The following is an 8,952-nucleotide window of genomic DNA, read 5'->3' as shown; positions in this document are numbered from 1 at the left end:
CATGCTTGCCACCATCTCTTCCTTATCCAGGGCTCTCCTCCGGCGCCACTTCCATCGCCGCAGCCCTGCTGAGATAATCCGCGACCCTGTTCTGCGTTCCTGGCAGGTATTCGACATCATAGGTGTAATCGAGCAGCTTCAGAGTCATTTTTGCTATTCTCGGGGTCGCCGTCTCATGACCCGAGGAAGTCAAGACTTTGATAAGGGGTTTATGATCAGTTTGCAGCTTGAATCTCGTACCCCAAACGAACTGCCGGAATCTGCCCAAAGCCCAGGTGACGGCCAGCATCTCTTTTTCAATGACGCTGTACCTTTGCTCCGTCGGAGACAACGCCCGTGAAGCAAAACTGATCGTTTCAGTGGCACCATCATCCCTCACTTGTGCCAGGACAGCCCCTAAGCCTTTATCACTGGCATCTGTTGTCACCACAGTCTTGCCCGAGGGGACAAACCCTTGCAATGGAACAGCTTGGCTGATGCAGTCTTTGATCGTGTCAAATTCCAATTGCGCTTCTGAGTCCCACTCAAACTTGGTCTTGTCTCTGATGAGTTGCCTCATTCTGTATGTCCTGGTGGCAAAGTGTCTCACAAACTTACTATAATACTCGGCCATTCCAAGGAACGACCGCACTTCCTCCTTGGAGCTGGGAGCCTTTGCATCCTTTATGGCTTTCACGTTTCGTTCCTTGGGTGAAATTCCCTTCGTGCTGATCTCATGACCCAAGTATGTCACCGAGTGGGTCCCTATCTTGCATTTGCTCCATTCCGCCGTTAGCCCCTTGTTCTGCAGCACTTCCAGAACTCTTTGCAATTTCCTGTCGTGATCTCCTTTGGAAGAGTCATCACCAGGATGTCATCCTGAAAGTACTGTACCCCCGGAATGTCCTTGAACAGCCGATGCATCAGCTTCTGAAAGACAGCCGCTGCGGATGCCAGGCCAAAGGGCATCCTCCGGAACTGGTAGCACCCAAAAGGTGTAATGAAGGCGGTGTACTTCCTGCTCGATGGATGCAGCTCAATCTGATAGTATGCAGACGTGAGATCTATGGTGGAGAAGTGAGTCACGCCTTTTGTTTTGGCGAGCATCTCCTCGATTCTAGGTAGGGGAAACTTCTCCCAATGAGATTTTTGTTGAGCTCGCGGAGGTCAACGCAGAGACGAACCTGTCCATTTGGCTTCTTGACCACTACCAAGGGGGATAGCCACTCCGCACTGTCCACCGGCTCTATGACGCCTTGCTCCTCCAGCCTCAGGAGTTCCTGTTGTACCGCTCCACTGGTAGACATGGGTATGTTCCTGACTTTATGCACCACTGGTACTGCGCCCTCCTTGAGGACCATTTTGTGGACGAACTTGTCCAGTTTCCCAACTGAGCCATCAAAAACTTTGGGGTATGCTGACTTCCAATCTTCATCTCTCGTGAGGGGCCACTCGTCTGTCAAGAGAATCTGCTCTTTGCCTCCCGGGTTGAGTATGATTCCCAGATCTCCTGCGTCTCTCCACCCCAGCACTGAAGGACCTCTCTCTGCTATATACAGGGTGCACGTGGCTGACCTCCCTCTGAATTCGAATATGAAGTCTCGGCATCCCACTAGAGGAATGGCGTTCTCAGTGTACGAGATGGGTCTGATGTCCGGCGGCCATAGGTCTGGCCCCACCACAGGCACAAAGTCTTCTTCCCATATGGATCTTTGCACGATGGTCCAAGGAGATCCCGAATCGACGGCCACATGTACCTTCACTCCCCCTATCAGCATGTCCGTGCGGGGCTTATCTCTTCGCTTTCCCGTCACCTCTAACACTTGGTCCTCGATGCATAACACCAAATCGTCGTCTTCCAGGTCGTCCTCCCCACTGACGTCCGCTGTGGCCGCATCGACGCACTTGACCGTGGATTTCTTCCCCTTCTTGCGGCATACTTTTTCAAAATGGCCGACCAGGCCACAAAACGAGCATCTGGCGCGGAACGCGGGACAGCGTTTATCCTGCGCCGAATGTGCCGTGCTGCCACATCTATAACACGCAAACTTGTTGTCTGGACCAGGGCGGACTGTCTGCTTCCCTGACCATCTCAAATCCTTCCTCTGATCTCCATACACCCCTCTGGGTCTGCTGGGCTGGGGTGCCTCGTCTATCTTGTTGACCAACTGTCTCGGTGCACTCTCACGTTTGGCTGCTTCAGCACCGCGTTTTGACATCTCAGCCTTTTTGACCATAGCAACCACTTCTTTAAGCGATGTCTCACTCTGCGCCCACAGTTTGTCCTGGACGGACCTGCACGTGGTGTGCATGACAATTTGGTCTTTGATATACTCCTCCTGCAGACCCCCGTACTGGCACGTGATGGCCAGGCGTCGGAGCGCCGCCACATAATCATCAATCGATTCACCAACCTCCTGTTTCCTCTGTTGGAAATTATACCTGTCTATGGAGACACAAACTGCTGGACGGTAATGGCTGTCCAAGTCATCCAGGGCGTTTTTAAAGACATCTGTTTCCGTCGCTCCCCTCTCCTTGGGCACCAGGTTCTTGAACACTCTCACCCCCTCCGGGCCCAGGTTGTGGAGTAACCGTCTCTTCTTCCTTTCCGGGGTGAATGCCCCTTCATTTTCATCTTCAAGTGCTTCGATGTAGTTTTGAAAGTATTCCTTCCAGTCTTCCCATTTTAGCTGTGGTTCACCCGGTCTAGGCAGGAATGGGACAGGGGCCATCAGAGCAGACGCTTGATTCGCCATCCTGGCTTCGCCTCTGGGGTCTACCACCTGGGCACTGTGTTGAATGGGTACACCGGATGCTCCAGCACTCCCTGCCGCGTTCCCTTGCCCTCTGGGGCTACCTGGGGTGCTATCCCTTCTAGCCTGCGTGGGGTCGTCAGTTTGTGCCCCTTCCTCTGTCTTGGGGTCAATGCCTTTGGCTGCCAGGGTGCTGACTGTACTCTCCTTCCCTAGCCCAGCACTGACCTGGTTGTTGGAGCTGTATTTGGTTGTTTCCGTGCTTTCCTGCTACTGCCACGCCCTCTGCTCATCTGTAGTCGCTGTAGTCCTACTGCTGGTGGTGTGGAGCTGTCGTGGAGTGTCTACTCCTGACCACTGTACTCCCTGGTGTTCGTGGTCCCAGCCTCGTCGCCAATGTAATGTTGCTTGCCCACACTATACACAGAGCCCAGGTAGGTGTATAACTTATTTATCTTTATTTTCATCCAAAACAAGTATCTTGAGCATAAGGGCGCCGAGCGTCTGCACAGTGACTGCTCCGGTCGCCAACTGCCGTTCTCCCCGTTCGCGCCTTGCAATTCGCGCCTATTGCGCATGCGCGCGCGTCGCGCTCCTGTCTATGGCGTGACGCGTCATCGCGTTCACGCTCATAGACTAGAGCGCATCCTACAATTCTCAACACGGATATCACTCATGCAGGCAAAGACAAAGAACAAAGCAAGACAAGACACAACAGTACTATTTTGGGTACTGTTTTCAGTTAATATCCGAAAGGTGTAAAATTTCGGCTTTTGGAACTTTGCTTTAAAATTTATAACAATATTCGTTTGTAGCTAAAATACTGACTAGGTTGAAAACGTATCGCATGAGACGTCAAGTGCACCAACACGATGATATTCAGGGGGTGGGGGCGGTCCATTCTTTCCTTTCAGACCCAGGGCAGAGCAACTAAAGGTTCAAGAAATGTAAGCGATCATTACGCTTCGTTATGTAACGTGGTCATGGGCAGGCAGTGGTTATTGAAACCGTGGGACCTTCCTCTAACAAGGTTTTGGGTGCTACCATACTGTGGCACCGTGCGCGTCACGTCACGTCATTTGCGTCATCCCAGTGCGTCATCGCATCATCCAGCGAGAGTCGTGAAACGCAACTCACCTTCCTGACTTGTGTTCGTTCAAGCTGAGACAGTCTGAAGGTTGGAACTCGCGGGATAGCTAGTGGGCCCGACGATGCTGGTCAGTTTCCGATAAGCTTTGTAGTTGAGGACTCATGTTTTTTGGGTTTCCCGAAGTGGCGCAGCGCAGGCTCTAGATAAGAAGTAGAAGAGGCTGTATTACGGTTCAAGAAAGCGCACCGTGCGATTTCAAGCGCCACTTGAGGCCTAGGTAAAGATAGTTTTGTCCCTTTTAACTGTCTGCGCAGACACAGGGGTCGGACTGGGCAAGCAGGCAGTGTCCGATGGGCTGCTCTGACAGTGCGCTTTTTTCTTTTTAGCAGTTGTAGGCCGATTTTATGACCAGGAGGGTCGGTTTTTAAGGTTGATCTCCTGATATTTTACCACGTTTTTGGTTATAAACTTCCATAATGGGGGCCACTTTTATTTCGGTGCCTAGTCGGTTGCTGCTAGGTTCCTACTCTGGAAGTTACCCTAGAGCGCTCGGTGCACTTGCAATTTATAAGTGTCTGTAATTACTGTACATAGAATATTCGCTGTTACTTCAGACAAGCGGTATGTGAACTCACAGCGTAGACTCAAATCACATATTCACCATGCGGGATAGTATAAACGTGCGATATGGGCTCTAGCTGTAAATGCTTTCGTTTAAATGGTTATGCAGTAAATATTGTACACGCTGTAATGTGTACAATGACGTCAAAAGAGCAGAATACGCTCAGTAAGCATTTCCTGTACTTTTCACGTGGCCCCGCAGTGGCGCTTAGAGAACAGTACTCACGCACCAAGTACTGCCCAGCACATTGTTCATAGCACACATGCACCACACTACCCAATGACTGTACATATATGCTCATAATGCACAGTGAAAGAATTATATATCTAATGTCGATAGTGGCGTTTGTATATCTAGTGTCGATAGTGGCATAAAAGAATAGTACATTCTTGAATTACATAAAACGCTTTGTAGATGAAGTACAAACGTGTAGTACCCAGAAAATGAACAGTGATAACCAAGAACACAGTGCACACATGTGCTTTGTGTATGCAGTTGTGGGCTGTCACTGTTGATACACGAGTTTGCAAAACACAGTACACATTCATTTACTGTGAACGATGACTTCGAATTACAGTTCACATTCACTGTAGACATGTTCCGCTGAATGTAAATATTGTGGTCATTGGCGCCGAGGTAACAGCATACACTCATTGTACATAATGTACAGAGTAATATGCAAGTGGGTCTGCATACTAATTGTTGATAACGTGCAGTAACTTTAAAATAACAATTAACTAGTGTGTAAACTGCATATATAACGCAAGCCATCCAGAGAACTCTACACATTTACAATACCCTAATAGCACTCTATCTTTGCATACTCATGGGGCACCCAAAGTGCATAGAACATGCATAGTGACATACTATGTACAAACTTACTGTGCACATCCACATTACGCTGACGGTGTGTAGAGTTTACACAGGCGTATTTGCAAGAAACTATAAGCAATCACTGTACATAGTTCACAGTTTCAACCAAGAACAGGTACGGGTAGTACATACACATTCACTGTTACCCAAAAGGGGTGCCCTGGTACAACAATAAGAGCGAGGCAGAATAGCCTAGAACGCTGGTGGTAAAAGATAGTTTCAACAGGGTACAAGGCAAAGAATTCCTATAGTTGATTGTCAGAAAGCAGAAGGCTTAGCTGTTATTGCTTCTTTAACAGGTTTTTGTAGGGCCTAAAAGCCTAGCGGAGGTGGAATGAAGAATTCGCACCACTTTCTAAGAATAAACTGCAACTTTAAAAAGGCCGGCCATTGCAGTAGAGGTTTTGTGGTAAATACACAACCTTATTGCTGAACCTGACATCCTTGGTGTGGTTTACCCAACATTTTGCCTTCCAGCCTCCTGATTGCTGACTTTGTTTTTTACTGGCTTTAGGGGTCTGCACACTTTACCACTGCTAACCAGTGCTAAAGTGCTTGTGCTCTATCCTTTTAACATGGTATTAATCCAGCGGAGGAAAAACGATCAACCCCGATGGATGATGGGGGGCCGGCTGTTGGAGACAGTCGGCAAATGTAAATATCTGGGAATAATCTTCGACAGGAAGGGCACGTACCTCAAACAAAAGGCGGCTATCAAAGACAGAGGGACCTTATTGGCAGTTTGACTAAAAAACATCAAGCACAAAATAACCGGCCCTAATATTATCCCTCTAGTAAAATGCTTCGAGCTAGACTTCTACCAACAATCACTTATGGTAGTGAATCGATGAGAGGGTGAGATGAGATCACCTTGGATAAGGTGGTCACCAAGGCAGTGAGAATAATATTCAATATCCCACAATACACTTCGCCAGCACAAATAAGGATAGAGTTTGGGCTCCAAAAGCAGCAAATAACACAGAAAGGTGCCTATTCCAATTGCTGGCACCAAATAAAGGGAGCAGAGCCCGGCACCTTGAACTCATATTTATGGAAGGAGATAAGTAAAAAGACAGTCTTGCCATGGCGTACCTTCAGTCAGCAATTAGGCTCCTGGCTTTACAGGACATGTGGGAAACCAGTGTACCCCACAAAAGCTTCAAAGATCTTGTAAATAAATCAGTAAAGATTGTATCCTTTGAAGAAGACAAAGCAGCACTAAGCAGGAAGGCTCATGGATGGTTTGTAATCCAGAGTTACTCAATGTGCAAGCCACAAACATACCTAGGAACAGGCTTCTTGGGACGCTTGAAGGAAAGATTTTTGCTTCTGCGGTTGGGAATCTTACCAGTTCTGGTGAACCGCCAACTACGTCCAGCAGCGCAAGATCTTCAGTTTGCGCTACAGCGAAGCTCCAGCAACGACTGCCTGTGACACCCGACAGGATCTTCATACTACAGTGACGACAAACGGCCTGCTCTTCACGCTGCATCGATGGCCATGCGCTGCGTTCTCCCTGCTCCTCGCAACCCCTTCCACTGTGAACAGAACTCTTCATGCTGAACTTTGAAAGTAACACTTTCAGTGGGACTAACCTGGTCCCTGTTTCCAGCCCTCGCTCTGTCGGGTCGGCCTGAACTTGTGGCTTTCACCTGGTCTCACACAACCATATAACCCGGAGTGGCGCTTTGTGCTATTAGGTGCTTTACTTACCTGAAATCTGAAATTGCATATCTCCTGTTATACTGATTGGATTTTTGTCGCTTTGGTGACAAATAATTTATACAATTTTACTCCATTGTTCTAAATTTCTGTGTTTTTTTATTCTGTTGTGTTTTCACTTTATTACTGTTTGAAGTGCTGCATAAATACTTAACACATTGAGTCTAAGTTAATAGCCTGTCTGCTTTTGTGCCAAGCTACCAGAGGGTTAAGCACAGGTCAATGTGGGGTTTGCTGGTGCTTCACCCTGCCAGAGACGGTGGTAGCTGCTTCAGAAGGGTTTCACTCCCCTCAACCAGTATCCCAATTTCTAACCTTCGTGTTAAGTGGTGAAATTTCAACTTGTGTTTGTGCATTGCTGTACAGTGATTTTGTGTTACACTAAAATCCCACATAAATAATTTTATACCATTTCGAGTTTCTTTAAAATTGTCCTTGATTTAGCCTATTTGGTTTTTCCAAATTCCCTCTAATTGTATTTTACTGTTGTACCTGAAACCACACCTGTAACAATGGAGTTTGAGCTTGCCAACATGGATACCTACACTGTGGCTGAGCTCAAGGAGTTCTGCAAGGAGAGGGATGTTCCAGCCAAGAGCAACACCAGAAATCTGAAGCTCCAAAAGGCGCTGAGGAACTGGGTGGAAGTCCACCAGTCACTGGTTACAGCAACAGAAGGAGATCATGATGTCGAAAGTCAAGCGAGGATCCTGGATACCAGTCCTGAGATGCAACATTCATTGGAGGCGGATGACTTGTCCCCTAAATTGGAGCTCCCTGTCAGAGCAGGGAGCAGGGGGTGTCTTCTCAAGGTCTGTACCCAGAGGTGATGTTGGACAGGAAGGCAGAGAGATAGTTTCAGCAGCAGATGGCCAAACTCAAGGTGGAAGAGGGGAAGGCTGAGGCTGAAAGATCCTTGGAGAAAAGAGACTAACCACGGGGGAGAGGAGAATGTCACATGAGCAAAGTCTCAGAGCTGGACACCAGAGCTAAACAATTGGAGTCCAGTAAAATTTGTTGCTGCCGAACTGCAGTGCCCTCTGGGGACATGAGGGTCTTCATTCCAAATGATCTTTTGCCTAACTTTCTTGTGTGAGGTGACATAAAAAAGTAGTTTGAAGCCTATGATGTTGGTCTGGAGATGAATAGTGTCCCTGAGGAGGATGGGGGGGGCATTCTCTGGAGGCACATACCTGGTGAACTGAGGTACGCGCTAATGGCCCTAGAGGAGAGGTACAGGATGAGGTATTTCCCCCATGAAGGATGCCCTTGCCAAGACGCCTTGGTAATAGTGCGCTTTATAACTATATCAGTCAGTCTGTCAGAAGTATGACATCACCCCTTAAAAGTACAGGCAGGAGTTCAGGGACAGCCAGAGGCTGCCCCATCATTCCTGGGTGAATTGTGTAGATTCCTTTTGCAAGGCGCTGGATGGTTGGATGAAGTTCACCCCTAATGAGTGTCCACAGTTTGGGTACTTCAGAGGTGATTCAAAGTGTCCCAAGCAGTTACACCCCCCACCCCCCCCTCACTGGTGGGAGACCCTGGGACTGGCTAGTGCAGCACTTGGGGATGAGATTACCCCATTTAGTATAGGGCGTAGTACAGTGGTTACCCTACTATCCCTGGATGACGGAGAGATGGTGCTAAAGGCCCACATGCCTAGCAACACTAAGAATAACAGGCAGTGGGTCACCATCAATGGGCAGAGGGTGGAGGCTCTGAGAGACACAGGAGCCAGCATGACAACCGGCAGGTGTCCTCAGAGCAGGTAGTCCCTAACCAACTAGCTGACCATAAGAATCGCTGTCCAGTGGCTCTAGTTCCCTTTAAATGGGAGAGGGGATTCTCCGGTTCCTTGAGGGCAGCTGTAAGTTCATTCACGCCTGTGGATTGTTTGCTCAGAAATTACC

General features: G+C 48.4%; 1 protein-coding gene across 3 annotated transcripts in view; it reads left to right on the top strand.

Moving 5' to 3' along the window:
* Nucleotides 1-3,832: 3,832 nt before the first annotated feature.
* The window catches only part of LOC144799091 (transmembrane protein 205-like), a 212,725-nt gene continuing 207,605 nt past the window's right edge, over nucleotides 3,833-8,952 (top strand). For 2 of the 3 annotated variants that reach the window (XM_078670286.1, XM_078670299.1), the window contains exon 1: nucleotides 3,833-3,949. The gene's annotated coding sequence lies outside the window, so the exon portion shown is untranslated. The other variant, XM_078670293.1, reaches the window with a different exon arrangement.

This window comes from Lissotriton helveticus, chromosome 1_2 (genome assembly GCF_964261635.1).
Source record: "Lissotriton helveticus chromosome 1_2, aLisHel1.1, whole genome shotgun sequence".
Taxonomy (NCBI): Eukaryota; Metazoa; Chordata; class Amphibia; order Caudata; family Salamandridae; genus Lissotriton; species Lissotriton helveticus.
Note: the sequence above shows the minus strand (reverse complement) of the source record. Positions and strands in the feature narration are given on the sequence as shown.